The sequence below is a fragment of the Choloepus didactylus genome, chromosome 8, assembly GCF_015220235.1.
Source record: "Choloepus didactylus isolate mChoDid1 chromosome 8, mChoDid1.pri, whole genome shotgun sequence".
Classification (NCBI taxonomy): domain Eukaryota; kingdom Metazoa; phylum Chordata; class Mammalia; order Pilosa; family Megalonychidae; genus Choloepus; species Choloepus didactylus.
In genome coordinates this window covers 90,339,806-90,359,655 of record NC_051314.1, presented here as the reverse complement: position 1 = coordinate 90,359,655, position 19,850 = coordinate 90,339,806, and the positions used below count along the sequence as shown (strand labels likewise).

Here is a 19,850-nt window from a genome sequence, read left to right as displayed (position 1 = left end):
TATGAAACTCCTTTGCTGTCAGAAGTGCCTTTTGCCTAATTAATTTATGATCCTCAATCTTGGCACTGGGAACACTACTTGAATGTCTTCACCTTCAGTCTGATACCTGGCTCAAAGTTTCTGTGGATTGATTGGGGGCAGATTAGTGGCTATTTGCTTTGGCAGGGTTATGTGCACTCTATCCTAGTTTACTGAGTCATTTTGTTACTCTTTCCAAGGCAGGCTGGAGAAGGTTTCAGTGGGGTGTATGCCTCCTGTGGTTCAGTCCTTACTCACTAGAGAATCATCTAATTCAGTTTAGCTTCAAATTCTTTATTTCTCTCCCTCTTTGGTTCAGTGGAATCTTTACCTCTGGTCATATCTACCAAAAAGCAATTCTTAATTCCAGGTTCTCTGATCTCTTGGGATGGGCAAGTGGTTTGAATTTGCCTGGATCATGGGTGTTTGGAGGGGCTCAAGGAAGTAGCTTGGAAAAGGGGAGAAAGGAGATGGGATGGGAATTCATGAGGCCTGAGCCATCCCAGAGAACTAAGAAATCTTTGTAGAGAGATTTCTTTGCTGTTTGAGGTCTTTCTAAAATCTGTGGAAGTTTTGCATCCTGTTTTAGGACTATGCCTGTGTCTAGCCTACATGTGTTCATTTATTCAGCTAAAACTAATGAGTGCTTGACTGAGCAGGTTCTAGGCCCTTGCAGAATCTTCTGGGGCAAGGCATCAAGGTCCCAGGCCTCATGGAATTTGCATTCTGGTGAAATTGCCATTGAAAGTATGGAGCAAAATATGACCCATATGGCTTCAGATGATCCTGTGGCTTTAGGCACCCTCAGGACCTGTTGCATCTCCCATAACTCTCTCCAAAAGCTTAAAGTACAGACTCTGATCCAGCAATCTAACCAAGAATCTGTCCTAAAAATATATGTGCATAAGTACAAGGATATCTACTGAAGCTTTGTATATAATAACCAAACATAAAATAAAGCTGGTATATTTATACTTAAAGATAAAAAAAAAAATCAACTAGTACAAGTAATCAAATGTTTAATTTTACTTATAAACCATTTACATGTTGCTACTTGATACTGCAAAGCAATTTTTGTACACATTATAGTAGCTTATCTCTAAATTTTATGGCTTTCAACAAATCTCCCTCCCTTTTTAACTATAAACTGAGTAATATCCCATAATCTTTATGTTCACATTTATAGGAATACCATGTTGGCTACAGGCAATATTGACATCCATTTATCAAAATAGTATGTTTAAAATGAAAGCAATTCAGTTCTTTCAATGTGTCAGATCACAGGGCACACATATAGCTGGGTAAAGACTGCACAGATACAAAAGCACCTCTGACTGAGAAATCTCAGCTTAATAAATGTCATCATGAGGGATCAACTACCCAACCTGGTGGTCAACCAGCAAAGGACAAATTTGTGTTTTGAAATTTAGCAGTTTATCCATCTACTGGAAAAGATTAAATCAATCTCTTCAGTGAATCACTCCATGGCAGGGAATTAGGGAATTAAAAAAAAAAAAAAAATCATACTCAAGGGATTTGGGTTAATCCACATGATACTACATACATTTCCTCATCAGAAACAAAAGACATCCAGTGTTCACATTTTTCCCCATGTGGATAACTGATTAAATTTCTTAGGGGCCATTAATAGCATGTAAGTGGGGAAAAGTTTCAGAGACACAGCATCACAAAACAAAAAGCAGGTGGCCACAGAGGCAAATGGAATTTCAAAAGCAAGACCCGTTATGCATGGGAACCTCACCAGGATACTCTCAGTGAGGTGACAGGGACTATGGAAAGAGGCAGACTATTTCAGTAAGATTCTTCTTATACTTCCTTTGCTCCCCCCCCCCCCACCAGGAGCTGGGGAGAAATGCGGAAGTGTTGGACTTCCCCACCTGGGCTATTTGTGATTTTCCCCACAAATGTTGAGGACTGCCAATTTAGTGGGCCGAGCCCTCGATCTGGGGCTTTCCACTGTGAGGCTAGTTGCTGCAAGAGAGAGGCTAAGCCCACTTATAATTGTGCCTAGGAGTCCCCCCCAGAGAGCCTCTTTGTTGCTCAGAGGTGGCCCCCCCCCCTCTCTAAGCCCACTGGGCAAGTGAACTCACTACCCTCCCCGCTACATGGGACATGACTCTAGGGCTGTGAGTCCTCCTGGCAATGCAGGAAATGACTCCTGGAGATGAGCCTGCACCCCACACTGTGGGATTGAGAGGATCTTGACCAAAAGGGGGAAGAGAGATGAAGCAAAGTAGGGTTCCAGTGGCTGAGAGATTTCAAATGGAGTCGAGAGGTCACTCTGGGGGGTGTTCCTATGCGCAATATAGATATCACCTTTTAGTCTTTAGTGTGTTGGAATGGCTAGAAGGAAATGCCTGAGGCTGTCAAATTACAACCCAGTGACCTTGATTCTTGAAGATGATTGTATAACTATGTAGATTGCATAGTGTGTCTGTGTGACTGTGAAAACTTGTGGCTCACACTTCCTTTATCCAGTATATGGACAGATGAGTGGAAAAATGGGGACAAAACTTATATGAAGAATACAGTGGGATGGAGAGGATGGAAAGATTTAGGTGTTCTTTTTTGCTTTGCTTTTATTTTTATTTTGGAGTAAGGAAAAGGTAAAAAATTGATTCTGGTGATGAACGCACAACTGTAAGATGGTGCTGTGAATAACTGATTGTACACTGTGGATGACTGTAGGGTGTGTGTATATATCTCAAACTGTATTAAAAAAGGTAAATGAACAATGAGGGGAAGAGGGGAATGGGATGTTTTGGATGTTCTTTTTTATTTTAATTTTTATTTTATGTTTTGGAGTAATGAAAGTGTTCAGAGTTTGATTGTGGTGATGAAAGCACAACTATATGATGATACTGTGAACAACTGATTGTACACTTTGAATGATTGTATGTTATGTGATTATATCTCAATATAATTGCATTAAAAAAAAAGATTCTTCTTATACTTCCAGTGGTAAACTCCCTTGGATATTTTTGATATTCTGTCTGATTTTGAATTCCATAAACTTTAGAACCATTTTGTTCATTGCATAGAAAGTATTAGTGAGAAAATATGCACCCATTTATTTGACATTTTCTACTTTGGTGAAATCAATGAACTCATTGAAACAGAAGATAACTGTTACATAGTTAAGAGTCAAAACTCCAGTGTGTCGATCTAAGCATCCTGGTGTGTCTCTGTTCTGGTTTGCTAATACTGTCATTATCCAAAATACCAGAGATGGATTGGCTTTTTTAAAGGGCGTTTATTTGGTTACAAATTTGCAGTCAAAGGACATGAAAATGTCCTAATTAAGGCATCAACACGCAAGCATATCTTCACCAAAGGAAGGCCAATGGCATCTGGAAAACCTCTGTTAGCTGGGAAGGCATGTGGCTGGCATCTGCTAATCCCAGGTTGTGTTCCAGCTCCTCTCTCAGCTCCTGTGTGTTCTTCAAAATGTTGCTCTTGGGGCGTTTTGTCCTCTCTTAGCTTCTCTGGAGCAGTGTCAGCAAAAGTCTGCTTTCAATGGCCATCTCCAAAATGTCTCTCTTGGCTGCAGCTGTGAGCTCTTATATAGGACTCCAGTGATTAAATCAAAGACCCACACTGAATGGGCAGGGGCAACATTTCCTTGGAAACATTCAATCAAGAGGTCACACCTTAATTGAGGGTGTCACTCACAGTTGGGTGGGTCACATCTCCACGGAAACACTCAATCAAAAGGTTCCAACCTAATCAATACTGATACATCTGCCCCAAGATTGCATTTAAAGAACATGATGGTTGTTTAGGGGGGACATAATACAGCCAAACTGGCACAGTCCCAAAGAAGCATTACACTAATTGATAATATTTTAAGGGCCAATAGAAAGTGACCTAGAATGATACTTTTTCAGGAATTCTCTTCTTTCTCCACAGCCAGGTGATAGATTATTCCTTTTTATTCACACAGTCTCCTACCCAGAATTAAACCCCCCTGGTTCCAGGATTATCAAAACTTCCAGAACATTAGGTACTTTCTAACACTTAAGGTCCCAGGAGCCTCTTCCTTCCTGCAAAGCAGGGCCTCTCTTGGAAGGCGGGAAGCCAGGCTGAGGGAGGTCTCCTGGTCCAAGCCAATCTGGCAGCTTGGCCACTGACCCTCCCTTGCTGGCTGCTTGTTAATGCCTTCACAAAGCAGCAATGTTTTACAATCTGTGTTTACTTTGAGAAGCTGAAATGCATTGCAGTGGATGACACCCCTCCCGCCCGCAACTTCACCATCCTTTGATGAATCCTGTCCAAACAGGCAGCAGTGGGGAATTTCTGGGAGTCTTATCACACTGACTTGGTCCTCCATAATTCTCTTAAAGGCTACTGAAGTAAAGTTAAGAGTCCATAGATGGTGTTTCCAGTTGGGTTAGGGATTCCTTTTTTCTCCATAAACTGGTAGGAAATATGGCACCAGACAAAAATTTTCTGAGGAGAGGAAGGGTTGACTAGTAATAGATCTGGAGTCCACTGCCTGAATTTAAACTTTCATATCAAATATGTGTGTGTGTGTATAAATGTGTATACAAATAACAACATATATAAAACTAGTAATTTAAAGAAATGGACCAAAGAGCAAAGGAAAAAAATAAAAAGAATAGAGGAAGACTTGGCCACCAAAATTAGGTCAGTGTTAGGCAAATACCAGTGCAAACTAATCACGTAATATAAATTTTTATTGTTTTGAAATATCCTATCTGAAACCCAACTTACTGGAGTAAATAAACACTGGAAAAATGAGGGACAAAAACTAACAAGTTTAGTGGCAGCTGTCATGAAGTTTGAGGCAACACCTGGAAAATCTACCAATTCAATTCGGTGTATGTTTATTGAGTGTTAGGTGATGAAGGAATTTAAAAAGAGCACAACATCAAATTCAAGGATCTGAGGCCACCTCATAGAAAAGTCACATTTGGACTAGACCTTGGGGAAAAAAAAAAAACGTATATATATACATACATTTTTTCTGATTCTAAAACTAATACATGCTCACTGTAGAATCTTTAGAATAGACAGTGTAAAAAAAAAAAAATCCCACCACCCAAAATGGGCTACTGTTAGATTTTGACTTTTTCCTCTGTCCTTCCCATCTATCCTTTTTTTCCCTTTTCCTTTTTTTTTATTTGCTTTTACTTGCAGTATTTAATTTTCTCTCCCCCTTCCCTCACAATTGGGATTTTACTGTTTTTACCATACTTTTTTACCTTTTCCATGTAGCATTACATTGTAAGTATTTTGAAGAATTGAAGTGTTTTTAAAAAACATATTAGTTCTTTACTAACAATAATATAGGGATTTTTAGAAAAATTTAAAAATACAATTTTGCATATGGAGAGGAAATCAAGTAAGGAAAAAAAGCCACCTGAGCAGGCATAGAGACTACCATAAATATATTGGGGTATCTATGCACATAGATACCCTGGCACACAGTAGACACTCAGTAAATATACGTTAAATGAATGATGAGTATCAATAAAAAAATACATATACATTTACAAAAATGGGAATCATGCCAAATATAGAATTTTTTAAACACACTATTTTCACTTAAGATGTTGTCCCCTATCCTGAGTTATGTTGGCAAACACAGGTCTACACCATGAAAGCTGATGTTTGCTCAATTGCTTGACTGTGCCATAAATTGACATCCAACCTATTACTGCTGCACCTTCACACTGTCTAGTGGACAAGAGATTGACAGGTGGAGATGGGCCTGAGCTAAGACTTCTCAGCAGGAGGAGAACATGATCAAAGGCAGAGGGGCAGGAAGTACAGGTGGAATTCAAGAAACAAAGAATTATCACTTCACTGGAAGACAGAAGTATCAGAGTATAAAATTAATTAAAAAGAAGACTGGGGTCACAGTGTCAAGGTCTTGGTGTCAACCCAAGCATAATTATTATCTCCCAACATTTATAATAGGTTACAAATTACAGTTTACACAACACAGAACGTTTTTGATCCTTGCCAAAATTGTATGAGGTCCTTAACACAACCAAAATAGTAACAAAGTAAAATATATAAACTTACTCTGCAGGGCATTATGTAGCAAAGGTCCTTAACACAACCAAAATAGTAACAAAGTAAAATATATAAACTTACTCTGCAGGGCATTATGTAGCAAAGGTCCTTAACACAATCAAAATAGCAACAAAGTAAAATATATAAACTTAATCTGCAGGGCATTATGTAGCAAAGGCAAGGATATACCAAGCAACTTGTCTTGCCTCAAGTTATTTGGAGTCTATTTAAGCAAGCAAAACTATCCCATATAAAATGAGTGTGCCATAAAATATTTGCATGGTAGAGACTAAACTATATGGTGGAACAAATAATAAGTCCACAAAGATTTCAGAAACCAAAACTTAAAAAAGGAAGGAAGGAAGGAAAGAAGGGAGGGAGGGAGGGAGGGAGGGAAGGAGAGAGGGAGAGAGGGAAAATAAATGGAGCCTGAAGAAATCAGGTAAGGTTTTAAAAAGGGGTAAGACTTGAACTATGTCTTTAAACATAGGTAGAATTTCGGCGATGGAAAGGGATTGCATTTCTTGCCCTGGGAACAGTTATGGAGACCACATGAGCAAAGAACAGTCTCACATGATGATTCAGATGAACCTGGCTACAGTAAAGGCAGCAAGGTACACATCTGGAGTAATAGGAAATAAAATTTTATAGGCCTGGCAGAAACTGATTAAAATATTTTAGAGGGAAACCCAAACCAAAAATATATTTTGTAACTTAAACAATAGCCAAAATTACCTTTGGAGTAAGCAAAAACACATTTTCAATTGCTAATATACTTTGTGGTTGATCCATAGATTGGCCCTCTCCATTTCTTTCAATTCTTTCTAATCTAGTTCTGTAGAGGTTAAAAAGTTGAAAATTAAATTTTCCAGACTCCCTTGCAGCTATGGTTCTGGATATGATTTTAGAATCCACCAATCTGGTGCATTCTTGAAAGCCCTGAATCCAGAAATGAATCAGTTTGGGGATTGGGGGGGGTGGCACAAGGTGTCCTTTTTGCTGGTACCATTCTACCAGATGCAGCAAGTGACACTGGAGGCAATAGTTGTGGCTCCAAATTTGGCTCAAGTGATGTGTTCCTGAGGCATGCAGTTGAGACAATGGCTTCCGAATTCCCATCTTCCTGATGGAGGCACAAGTAGCAGCTCCCTTGCCAGGCCAGTTGAATGGTGTTCTGCTAATCATTCCTAGAGGCCCAGGTGGCAGCCTGCTCTGCCAGCTCCTCCAACAATTTTATAGGCACATAATTCCCTGTATTAAAGCTCTTTTTCTTAACATAGAAAGATCTCTGTGACATGCAACTGAACTCTGATAAATATTCTTAAATCTATCTTTTCCTCCCTTTCAAAACTTTTTAGGGGAAATTTTAAACACATATAAAAGTAGACAAAAGTATTATGAACACCCATGTATCAGCTCCAACAACAATCAATTCAGGCCAATCTTGCTGCATTTTTACCCCCACCATCACCTAAAATTATTTTGAAGTAGATCCCAGATATTGTATTATCTGCAAACATTTCAGCATATATCCCTAAACACTGTCTTTAAAAAAACATACTACATCACTATTGAGCCTAGAAAATAATAATTCCCTTATCACTAACTATCCAGTCACATGCATTTAATTTTAAAATACATTTTGGATTGTCATTGGGGTTTTTATTCTGAAGAACTAATCATAGCGTGCCTCTCCTGGCTCGGTGGCTATGTATTAATATGATAGCTAGGTCTTGGTTTTGAGAAAGTGTTAAGCCTAAAACCAATGGTGATCCCATTCTTTCTGGCCATCTTCTCCCATAATTGACTAGACTTGGTTACCCACTTGGGGTCCTTGGATTGTGGAGCCCTAAGTTGGTAATAATATAGAACTATGAGTTGTTTTTCTATATTTCAAAAGGTATCAAACAGGTTAAACAGGGTAACTAAAATGTCAGGGATCCTTGTTTTTGGCTCTAGTGTATTCACTTGATGTGATAGTCCTAGAGTCCGACTGGCAATTTTATGAATTTTTGAGTCATAAAAATGGAAAATGAGTTAATAAATAGAAGTTGACAGTCAAAACTTATTAAGCTGAATTCTTAAGATCTAGACTTTGAACAGTAGATAAATTACACATCAATTAAAATAAAAGGTTAGAGTTGATACTCAAAATCTTTGAAAACATGGGGTCCTTAGGGGGTGGGAAAAAATTACAATGGCCCTCAGCAGTGAAAAGACTGGAAGCCAGAAGGCAATGTCAGAAGAAAAGGTGATTTTCTCTCCTGGTGCCCAAGATTTACCTCTCAACCAATGCTTTTGGTCTCTTCCCCTCTAGGACCTTGTATCACCATTTCCTCTCTGCCAGCTTCCCTGAATTTGTCAATCACTCAGAGCTCTTTTTCTCGAATGTCACCTTGTGGAGAACCTTCAACTACCATCTTCCAATGGTACTGTTTACTTCCAACAGTATGAACTACTTGCTCTTGTGCTCATCATTTCCCTGAAGCCCCACTCAACAAGCAAATTCTGGTTCCATCACTGGGTTGCTGTGTGGCCTCGGTTTCCTGATCTGTCAAATGGAGATCAAGTCATACTCACCTCGTATAGTCATTAAAAAGATTCAATAATTTGGTCCACACGCAGCACTTGGAACAGTGCCTGGCCTGGTTCTTGTAAGCTACTGTTACTCTCATTGCTACTATATGTGTTACTGCCACTTCCGAATGCAGGCAAGCAGCCTTCCTCGGTCCTCATTCTCTTTGACTCCTTCTCCAGTATGGCACTCTGATTACCAACCTGCACAAACTTGCTCCTCACTGCATCCTCCTAAGTGCTGCTTCTCGGCCTCCTGTCAGCTCACCATCCTCCTCCCACTCTTAGTGTAGAGGTAGCTCTTTGGTCCTTTACTCTGCTTACCCGCACAGTCCAAATCCAATCCCTTTTAGGGCTTCAAGCCTGTGGTGTCAGGCTTGGTCCCGCAAGAGCATCTTGTCGATCTTTTTCCTGATGTTTTTCATTTTATCAAACTAGTATTCATTTGCATTATGAAATAGGACCACCCTCATAAGTATTACTTGATAATGATCACATCACTTAATGTGGCACGTTTCTTCATCTGTAAAATGAGAAAGCTGGAGAGAGAAATGATCTCTCAGGTTCCTTCCTGCTCAGGAAAATTTCCATAAATTCTTTTCAGACTCCAGCTGCCTGCTGGACACCTCCATCTGGAATTCCACCATTACCTCAAACTCCACATGCCTAAAACTGAGCCCATCACGTGACCCCGCACACCAGCTTTTCTATTTCTGTTAAAAATAACACTCATTCTCCTAGTCACTCAGCTTTGAAATCCCGGTGTCACTTTAACTCGACTTCATCTAATCAGTCACCAAACGTGGCAACATTTTTTCATAATGTGTCTTCCCATCCTCTTCTTCCTCTCAGTTCCTGCTGCCCCAACCCTGGCTGTGCTGCGGTAGGTCTGCTCCTTGCCTCCCTCAGTTCCCTACCTTCGCCCATCTACAGAAGCAGATTCTTCCAGGAAATAAATGTCTTGCCCAGTCTTCTTTTTCCTCGTCAATCATCAACTGTTCCTAATGTCTACAGGAACAAGTCTAATCTCTGGAACTTCACATTCAAAGCCCAGATTGCTCCTACCTATCTCCTTAACTTTCTCTCCCACTGTATTCCTTGTGTATCTTCTGTTCCTGAAAATTGGGCTGCTCTCATGCATTTCTCTGCTTTGTTGACCCCATTCTTCTGTCCCTGAACACACTCTTCCCCACTTTCCCATCAAGCCCATGCCCACTTAAGTGCCAGGCTATGATATCTGGAAATTGTTCTCTCCATATTCAGATGCTATGAAACTGATTCCTCTAAGGCAGAAAACACTAATAATATCAGATGTTAATGAAGTCAGCCTACAACTCTGGATACAGGAGGACAGACTGTATATTATACAAAAACACAAATACATTTGAAGTTAACTTAGAACAGTGAGTACTTTTGAGTAGGGTGAATACCAACAAAATTAAAAATGTTTCTCATGAACTAAAAAGTAATAAATTTAAATAATTACTAAACACCTATGGTGTTGAAAACAGCCTGGAATATTTCAGCTTTTGAGAAAATTCTTTTTCTTTGCATGTTTATGTTTTTGCTCTAACAATATTTCTGATCAAGGATTGCTATTGAACTAAAAAGAAAGGATGGGAGTTGTTAATAAGCCCTAGCTAAACTATGACAGTTAACTCCCTATAAAATATCTAAGAAAACAGAAATAATGACAATTTTAAAGCATTATGAAACGGTACATGTAAAGAAGATCATTTATAAAAGAATCATTTTAAAATATGCCTTTATTTGAAAACAGAAAAATAAAAGATACTTTTATAATTCAATACCAAATGATGATTTTAGTCCTTGAACAATTCCTTTCTTCTCTCTGAGCCTCAGCTTCCTCACCTTAATATAGAAAGTCTGGATTAACTGATGCTCTCTCAAAGATCTCTCCCCAATCCAAAATCCTCTGAATTTCTTTCTCAATGGATCACTTTTCAAAGATAAGAAGATGGACTTGTGTGCAAATCTTTTGATCAGTTGATTCAGACCAGTAGTACTCAGTTTTGACTGGACATAAGAATTACCTATGGTTAGTGATAAGGGGCACCCCTCCAGTTTGTGATTTAATTGATCTAGAATAGGACACAAGCATTAGACTCTTAAATGCTCTCCAGGGGATTATAATGTGCAGCCAGCATTAAGATCTACAGATTAGACTAAGAGTTGGAAACTTAAATGCAACCAGGGTCCAGATAGGTCAGATAAATGAGCAAAGCAGACTGGGTGCTAAGAACTGGTAAACACATGCCCCATCTATTGCCCTCCCTCCAGCTGACAGTAGGAATGAGCCAGATTTTTAATGTTATTTTCAGAAATGCCAGAACTCAAGATTTTAAGTGAAACAATGAAATTCTGATTTTCAAATGTTGGCAACTAATGCCAAACCAGTTTAAAAAAAAGTGAAGATCACATAAAATATGCCCCTAGGTTTAATTTTGCCCAATGGCCACCAGTTTGCAACCTCAGACCTAAATAAAAACAGTGCAATAAATCAAGCACAACTCTTTCTCTGTGTTCTGCTCAAGAACCCCCTTCTCCCATCCCTTGGGACATAGTCTATCCTCTTCCTTTTCCTTTCCATTGTCTCTTTCTTTTGCAATCTTCACTGTCACTCCTAAGACATGGAAACTTAGATCCACACATTAAATCTTTATATGGCCCTGGCTGTAGCACTGGAATGCCTGGGAAAATTCAGGCTATAAATTGTAACCTGAGGCTGTGGCTCCATGATGTCAACAACTGGTTTGTTTACTCAAATCAGGGAAAAAATCAGTCAAGCGCCGTAACTTCACAGTACTGTGACTTTTTCGAGCAACATATGGAGAACCTCATTTAATTTCTGATTTTTCATTTTCATTTGGTTTGTTTTAAAATCTAAACCACTGCATATTCTAAGGTGCAGAGAGAAGAAAGGAATTGTTCAAGGACTAACATCATCATTTGGTCTTGAATTATATAGTATCCCACATCTGGGCTCCCCAAAGGCCAGCTAAAGTTAATTCTCTGGAGATGGACTCTGGGCATCAGTAACTTTTTGAAAACTCCAGGTGAATCTAACCTGAAGCCAGCATTGAGAATCACTAATCTAAACTCATCTCCTAAACCTACAGATAAGCAGTGTTTTAATGATAGCTGTCTGTGATCTTGAATAGTTCTTTCAACTTGTTCAAGGATTTTCTCAGCTATTCTCATCTTTTCTTCACAACTCTGTGAGGAAGGCAGCTCAGAAACTATTAATTAGCAATTAGGACAGATGAGAAAATGAGGCATAAAAAAATTAAATGAGTTGTCCAAAGGCACCCAGCTACTTATTGGCAAAGACACATTGTAACCTTACTGGAAACAGTTTATTGGTTGCAAGCCCAGTATTTCCTTTTCCAAACCATGCTGCCTTCCCAATCATTTAAAATCTCTATTGTTAGTAACTAACTCTGACATACGGGTTGTCACTACAAAGAAATGAATATAATGTGCTCAGATTTCAGAAATAAATATTATAATGTTCTTAAAAGGCTCAATTTAGGGTCAATGTTCCATAAACTTTTTCTGAAGTTTATGATGCAATTTTTAATGTGCTTACTTCCATGTACATACTTGCCCCATCCCCACATTACCTTTCATAGATGCATATTCTTCTCTCGGAGACTTGAAAAGATTCAAGTCATTTCTATTAAGACATTATTTTCAGAAAAGTATTTTTAAAAGATTACATATTCATTGAATTTCAGAGGTAAGAGCAACTTTACTGATCAACTATCCTCACCTCCTCTGATAGACAAGAAATCTGAAGTCCCTTATAATTCGAAAGACAGAGACAGAGAGAGAGAGAGAGAAAGAAAGAGAGAGAGAGAAAGCACTAACCCCATGCCAAGCATTTCACATCCATTCTCTAATTAAATCTACAGGAAAGCTCAGTAATATTGGTACTAACATCATCATTATCATCGTCTCCATTTAACAAATGAGACAAACAAACAAAAAAACTGGGGTTTTGAGGGTTAGAGATGCTAAGAAATTTGCGCAAGATCCCTCAGCTGGCAAACTGAGACTTGGGATTTGTATCTGATTCCAAACCTAAGCCCTTTTCCCCACCTTTCACCACTGGAGCAACAATAGCGCAGAAAATGAAAGATAAATAAATCCTGATGAAAATGTTACTGAGGTGATCAGTGAATGCCTATTTGAAATGGTGGTAAAGTGGCACCACTACTTCACAAACATAGGATTTCAGTAGGCATTCCAATCTGGAATGAATAGAGATAGTAAGGCAGAAAAGTGGCAGGTAGAGCATGGGGTGAACTGGGAGAAAGGGAATGCCAGGAGAAAGAGACAGAAAGAGGGTATGAGTCAGATTGTGGAAGGTCCTGAGTGTTATGAAGGAATCTGGATTTATTTATTGGCAGTCAGAACACACTTGAGGTTTTAGGAAGCGAGGTCATTTAAAAAATGTGAACTGAGTTTTAGAAATGTAAATACCGTTAATTTATGGAGTAATGTACAAAATATTAGCAACAAAGTGCTTTTTAAAGAATTGAAAATGCCTTTAACATCTACTAATCACATCTGCTGAGTTATATTACCGTCCGAGCAGTGTAATCAGCAAGGGTCTTGGTACCTTTGTACCTGAGTGCTTCCCCTAATCATTCAAACAGCTAGCTGACACCTCGTCATTCAGGTCACCTCTTCACACAGGTTCTTCCAGGGGGCCACTGTATCTCAAGCGCGCTCCCCCATCACATGATCCTGTTTTATTTCTGCATAGCATTAACCAATTCCTGAAATTTGTTTGATGTATATACGCATTTATTATCTGTTTTTCCCCAAGAATAGAAGCTTCGCGGAAGCAGCAACAAGGCAACAACTTTATCTTGTTGGTTGCTGCCTGCCACATAGTGAGCCCTCAGTAGGAAACATTTATTGAATATATGAAGAAAACAAAAAGCGAGTAAACCTCATCAAGGTGAAGACCTCAAGCCAAACTAGCCCCTTTTCCTGAAGCGTAGGACGACATACCAAGAACTGAAATGACTCTGAAGTGCCATTTTGAGGCTGTGGTGGAACCGGAATCCAGGGGGTCCACACCGGATCAGTACCCTGATCTGGCCGTTTTGCATAGATTCAGGGATTACCCAGCCGGCATGAGATGTCTGACCGCGAGGCCACCCTGCCACCCAGCTCAGGTTTTATTTCCGTTGTCCTCTGACGTCAGAAAAAAGCACGAGTTGCTCCACAGTTTCTTCCATCAAGGTGACAAATTACAGCCTCGCTGGGCCCTGTACTTGGCACACCATAGGTTTATTTCTTTCCTTATATTAAAAAGCAAAAAGACCAACTACAGAGATGTCAAATACCTTCCAAATGCAAATTCATAGCATTTCCTAGCATTTGGGGTCTTTTTCGCTCTTACTACATAGGTCACCATGCATTGGTCTGAGAAAGTACGTGATCCTGGCGGTAGTCAATTTCCACAAAAGAAAGTGTTATTTAAAAAAAAAAAAAAAACTCTGGGTCTGCGCCGCAGAGTGAGACACAAAGGACTCTCACTGTAGCACCACCTTCCCAAGGCGAAGGCAGCCTGTGAAAGGCACCCGGAACGCCGTGACGCGGTTACCGCGAAATTTCTTTTGTCGCCATAAACACTCGTACCTTCTCTGACTACAGTTCAGCCCAAGCCGAGAGGCTGGGGATCAGGCAGGGAAGCGGCTCCCGGGCAGCCCCGTAACCTGCGGGGTCCCGGTGGGTATTTTGAAGCCCCACGTGCGGGGAGGCAGACTGGGGTAGGGATGGGGGGTCGCCCTGGGACGCGCACGAGGGTGAAGGCGCGCTTTCCTCCCGGCACTTTTCCGGCGAGTTTAAAGGCTTTTTGTGGCGAGGTTTAGGAAGGCGAGCGAGGTCCTGGTGGTAAAAGGGACACGCGAGGCGAGCGCGGTCGGGGGGAGTGCGGTGAGGAAATGGAACCCTAGGCGAGCGCTGTTCGCGCCTGGACACCGCGCGAGCGGTAGCCTTTGTTCGCCAGCGTCCGGTGGATCCCGGCTCTCTGATAAGCACACTTCCCCCATTTCCCCCTCTTCATTTGGAGAGAATCTCTTCAGGGCAAAAGAGGACAGTGAGTCAGTGCCAGCATCCTTTAGTAAAATCCCCCGCATTCTCCTACTCCTCTTCGTTATAGAGGAAAGAGGCAGACGTAAGGGAAGGGCGGCAAACGTGCCCCTGTTTACTCATGCTCAGCGGTTACGCTCCCCAGTCTGGGCTTCTGAGCGCGGGGCCCGGGCAGGCCGCCGGCCAGTCTCCGAAACCCAGCCCGCCGCACGCAGCATCCCCTGGCACAATACACGATCTCCTCTGGGCCCCGGAGACACCGGAAATTCGCCCTAAGTGTTCAAAATTCAAATTCGCCTCGTGATACAGTCGCGCCCTACCGTCGGCTGCGCTCTCCCTCCGGATCGGCGTGGTAGAATTTAATCAGATTTGGTACCACACGACCACCATGAAAATAGACCAAAAAAGTAAGTCACAGCCCACGCCAAGGTGAAATCGTAGTTCCCTGCGTTTCCTTACGCTGCCGTTTCTGTTCGGGGGAGAGCAGAGGACCTGGACTTTTCCTTTCCTAAACGCAAAACCCGAACGCATCGGCCACAACCGCGCTCTCCTTCCTTTCACTCCCGCATGGATGATTTCTACATCCTTCCCTCCCTGCCGTGTTTCCTTCAACTCTTCCTGGGAACGGGAAGAAAAAAAAAAAAAAACTTACCTCGGGAAATAAAGGAAAGGGCAAAAAGAGATGCCCAGGTGTTCGCCCTTCCGGGTTTTTCCCTCCGGCCGTTTTACGTCCTTTGTGTCAAGGTTTGGCTGCCTCAGCCGACGGCTGGCAGGAGGCTGAGGATTCTGCCGCGGGAAAAGGTGGCCCGCGTCAGCGAAAGTTGGGCGGGGAGGGTTGGCGTGGCGGATTTCCGAGGAAGGTGAAGGGCAGTGGTTCCCGGCGACCTTGAGGCGGAGCGGCTTGACTGCCTCGGCCCGCGCTCGCCTCGCTCTCCTCCTCCTTCGGGTCTGATTGCATCAGAATCTCCCACCCCGCCCACCCCCACCCACAGTCTGCTCGCCAGCCTCGCACTTACATCGATAGTATTGGGCGCTGAGGATCTTGAATCTTACTCATACTCCTACTGGGAGGCGCGTCGCCCTTGCGCATCCATGGCTGGTGATGATTTAACGGGAAATTCAGGCCATTCCTCCGCGTCCCGCGCACCGTCTCCCCGCCTCCGGTGCGGCCGCTCTTTAACCAAAGATTCGTGTCACTGAGCGGTGCCCGTCACATGGTGTCAGTGCTGGTGGCTGCGCCTTGCTGCCTCCCTCTAGCCGCTAGCGGACGATGCAGCCACCGCGGCTGGCGGAGACTGTGCGTCTGGGAAGGGGTAGAGAGGTTTTGCGGAGCACGCGTGTGCAAGGCGCCGCTGACTGTGGAACCGGGAGCAGAGCCTGCGCACAGCCGGGGCAACCTGCCCGGCACCCTCCTGGGGCCTGGCAGAGTGCTCGGAACCCAGCTGCGGCGGTGGCTGGAGCCCAGGAGACTTTGGGGGGTGGGCGTGGCGGTGGGTGGGGGCGCGCCGGCGGAGGAACGGAGGGTGGTACACCGCGGGTGCATTTTGGGGTACCCCGGGCTCCGCTGAGGCCGAGTAAGGGGAGTTGCATTGTGGGAAGGGCGCAGCTTGAGAACGGCCGCGAGAGCTACCGGTCGTAGCTAAGCTCGGCTGGCCGCTGGTAGCGCCGGGATCTGCGGGTCAGGAGGAGACAGTGGATGGACTCCCGGGACGGCCCTGCGACTGCCGGGTTTGTAGGGAAGGGAGCCGAAGTGGCCGGGAGAGCGGGACCCTTAGGCACCTTCGGAAACCCTTTGTTTCTGTGACCCGCAGCGGAAGGCGCTTCCCCTTTTCTGGATCCAGCACCCCGCGGACCTCGCCAGTCCTCCCCGGGATATGCGCTGTTGAGCTCTGTTTTGGAGACTGGGTGATGCAACCCGAAGGATTTGCTGAGCCTCGAGCACGCACCTGCCTGGGAACGAAGAGGCCTGTGCCCGCTCCTGCCCGGTCTGGAGACCCCACGTGATGCCCCCAGGCCAGCCTGGCACGTCGGGGTTAACCCAGCAGCGGCGCTCCCAGTCCCGGGGTCGGTCGGGAAGGGGCATGATGAAGGGGGAAGGGGCAGAGGGCCCCATTTCCTTTCTTCTGCTTCATCTTTGTTTCAGACACAGCCCCTTTTAACTGACTGGGCACTTCCTTGCAGGGGAGCTGTGTTTCCTTAAAATGGCGACGGGAAATACCACCTGCGCGTCTGCCTATTAAACTGTCAGTATGGCGCGAATTTGCGGCGTGGAAATTCCAGCATTTTATTGGCAGGGATGGTTCAGTTTCCGTCCCATCAAAACAGGAAAGAGAGGGTAAATCATAATTCAAAAATTAATCTACCTGAAGCGTTTTGCGTTGCTACTGTAATGGAGTTGACCGCTTTTTAATCACCACTGGAAAAGCGAAGAGAACAGATAAATTTCGAATTCCTCATGACTGATCAAAATTCTTATTCCTGCTGAATGGGAGTAAATGGTCTTTAATAGTTAACCATTGGCTTCCTGAGAACCCTATTTAGATAGCGTGCTACAATCTTCTGGAATAAACCTGAGAAAGTGAAAGGTCTGTAAACAGAATGGGGCAAAGATGGGCAACCTAGCTCCCACGGGCCTGCGTTCAAATGCTGCCTCTGAACTTGCTGCTTCCCTCATCTGCTCTAATCCTCAGTTTTCCCAATTTATATATAAAAGGGGGGGGGGGGAGTACACATCCCATTGTAGTGTTCTGCCAGTCATGGAAAAGTTGGTTCTTTCTCCTTCCTTCCTAGAGGAAAGTAATTTGGTATGAAATTACTAATTGTAGGTAGTGCACATCTTGCCTGGCACAAATAATGCTTATGAATAAGGTTTAAGCAGCTAAAAAATTTGAATAGGTAAAGTAGGTAAATTCCGGGCCATACTTACTGAGTAAGCCTATTGAAAAGTCTGTCTTATTAAAGGCAAAATGCATATTCACCAGTGAAGGGAGTCTGATATCAAGCTTATCTTTTGGTTCCAGTTATAACTTACTTGCCAGTTTCTATACACCAAAAAGACTGCAGTTACCTGCCACTTTTTGACCTGGATTCAATAGCTATTATAAATTGTGCACCTACTATAAAAACAGCTACTGTGCTAAGCACTGTACACATAAACATTCTCGTTTAATCCTTTTCTCAGTGAGGTATAATCCTCTTTGTAGAAATAAGAGATCAGGTTCAAAGAGGTTAAATTGGCCACGTTCACATAGGACAGTAAATGGTGAAGTGGGATAGAGGGAAGTGATTCCCGTTCAGGTCTGAATTCAAAGTCCATGCACATTCTTAACCATTTGCAATCAGAAACACTTGGGCCAAAAGTTTGGAAGGATCTTCTCCCCTCTTCTGGAATTTAGTCCACGACTTGGAACTGGAGTGTAAACCTCAACATGGAGGCTGAATTCAAGGACTATTCTTATGTGGAAAAGTGGGGGGTGGGGGGGAGTGGTGTTCAGGAGGATACCAGGAAGAGTGCCTGGGAACCCCAGAGTGAATTTATCTCCAGAACTACTTGTAGGTGAAACTTCCTTTCAGATGTCCTTTCAGTAGTTCAGTACCCAAATTCAATTGCTGTATTTCTCAAATGTGGGCAAGGGTGTCTTGATGACAATTTCCCCTATCCAGTGAGTGCTTGCTGAGAGGCAAGCAAGTGGTTAAACACTGTAAAGATGGTTTCTCCTTTAATCTTCACAACATTCCTAAGAAGTGTAATCATCCTAATCACCATTTTAGAAGGTAAGGAATTTATCCCAAATTACAGGGCTCTAATTGGCATACCTAGTTCTTGAATCTAGCTGACTCCAAAGTCAGTTCTCTATGCATAGGTATAAATGTTCGCTGATGCTGGAACAACAAACATTCTTTGGAGGGTTAGAAGGGAAGGATCCCAGACCATTCTGCCTTCAGATGGGATCTGCTGCCCTGTTTCCCCAGAGTCCAGAGACTCAATTTGCTCTGTAATGGGATTTTACTGCTCTCTTCCATGCAATGGAGAAAATTAAAACTCTATCTGCTCAAAAAATGAGACTGGGGAAGGAGTCCATACTGCAAAAGGAGAATTAGATAACTTCAGGTCACCTGGGAGTTTTCCAAGGGCCCCGTCAGTCTTCCTTGTATGATTCCAGGAAAGAGGAGCAGCTTTGTGAAGAAAGATCACTCAAACCCCAGAGAGGATTCAGCCTGAACTTAAACCACATGTGCTCTCATCCCGGCTTCACCTTGCATTCACCCGGGTTGCACTAGCTCCCCATCTGGGTTCCTCAATAGGACAGCTGTGGAAGGGGCCACCACCAGCTGTGTTCTTACAAAGAATACTGTTTTTCTCCACTGGTTTTCAAAGCTTTCTAAATACATCTGGCCTGATACTAGCAGACTTCTTATGTAAGGATTTTGAGTAATAAGATCAAGATTATCTTTTGAATTTATTTTTTCTTTTTAATCTGTAAAGGACTGTCATGGATGTGTCTGAATTTTAACAATTGTGAAAAATAGGAAAGGAAACTGGTGAAATTATTTCAGAATATTAAATGTTCTGCACATTTCCTATTTGTAATAGAAGCAGTACAACCAACTAATGGATGCATTCAACCTCATTAGAAAAAAAGTTGCTTATTCTGAAATGAGTCTTTTGTTTCTTAAATTGATGCTAAAATGATACATGGTCTTTAAAAGTAGTTTTTTCTTTTGATTGATGTAATCACATTTCTTTTTCTGGATGACTGTTTTTATCCTTGATGTTCTTTGGATCTCATCCATAGATGATAATATTTTGACACTAGGAATTAGTTAAGAAACCACAGGAAAAAGTAAATTTGCAACTAGAGAAGCCCCCAATTGTCTTAGCCACCCTTCTGTAGACATATAGTGCTGTGTGGCCTAAACCCCCCCTGGTAACACTGTGACAAGGGCCACTGGCTTCTCTTCTAGTATTATGGTCAGCATTCTACCCCATCAGATTTGTAATTGGCTCTGGCAGGAAGTCAATAACCCCCACTGACTCTAAACTGAATTTAAATTGAAATCTCAGA

At 42.5% G+C, this 19,850-nt stretch overlaps 1 protein-coding gene across 1 annotated transcript in view; it reads right to left on the bottom strand.

Moving 5' to 3' along the window:
- The window catches only part of SLC38A1 (solute carrier family 38 member 1), a 70,608-nt gene extending 54,861 nt beyond the window's left edge, over positions 1-15,747 (bottom strand). Inside the window, exon 1 of the mRNA XM_037845034.1 lies at positions 15,437-15,747. The gene's annotated coding sequence lies outside the window, so the exon portion shown is untranslated. The remainder of the gene's footprint in view (positions 1-15,436) is intronic.
- Between the last annotated feature and the right edge of the window lie 4,103 nt (positions 15,748-19,850).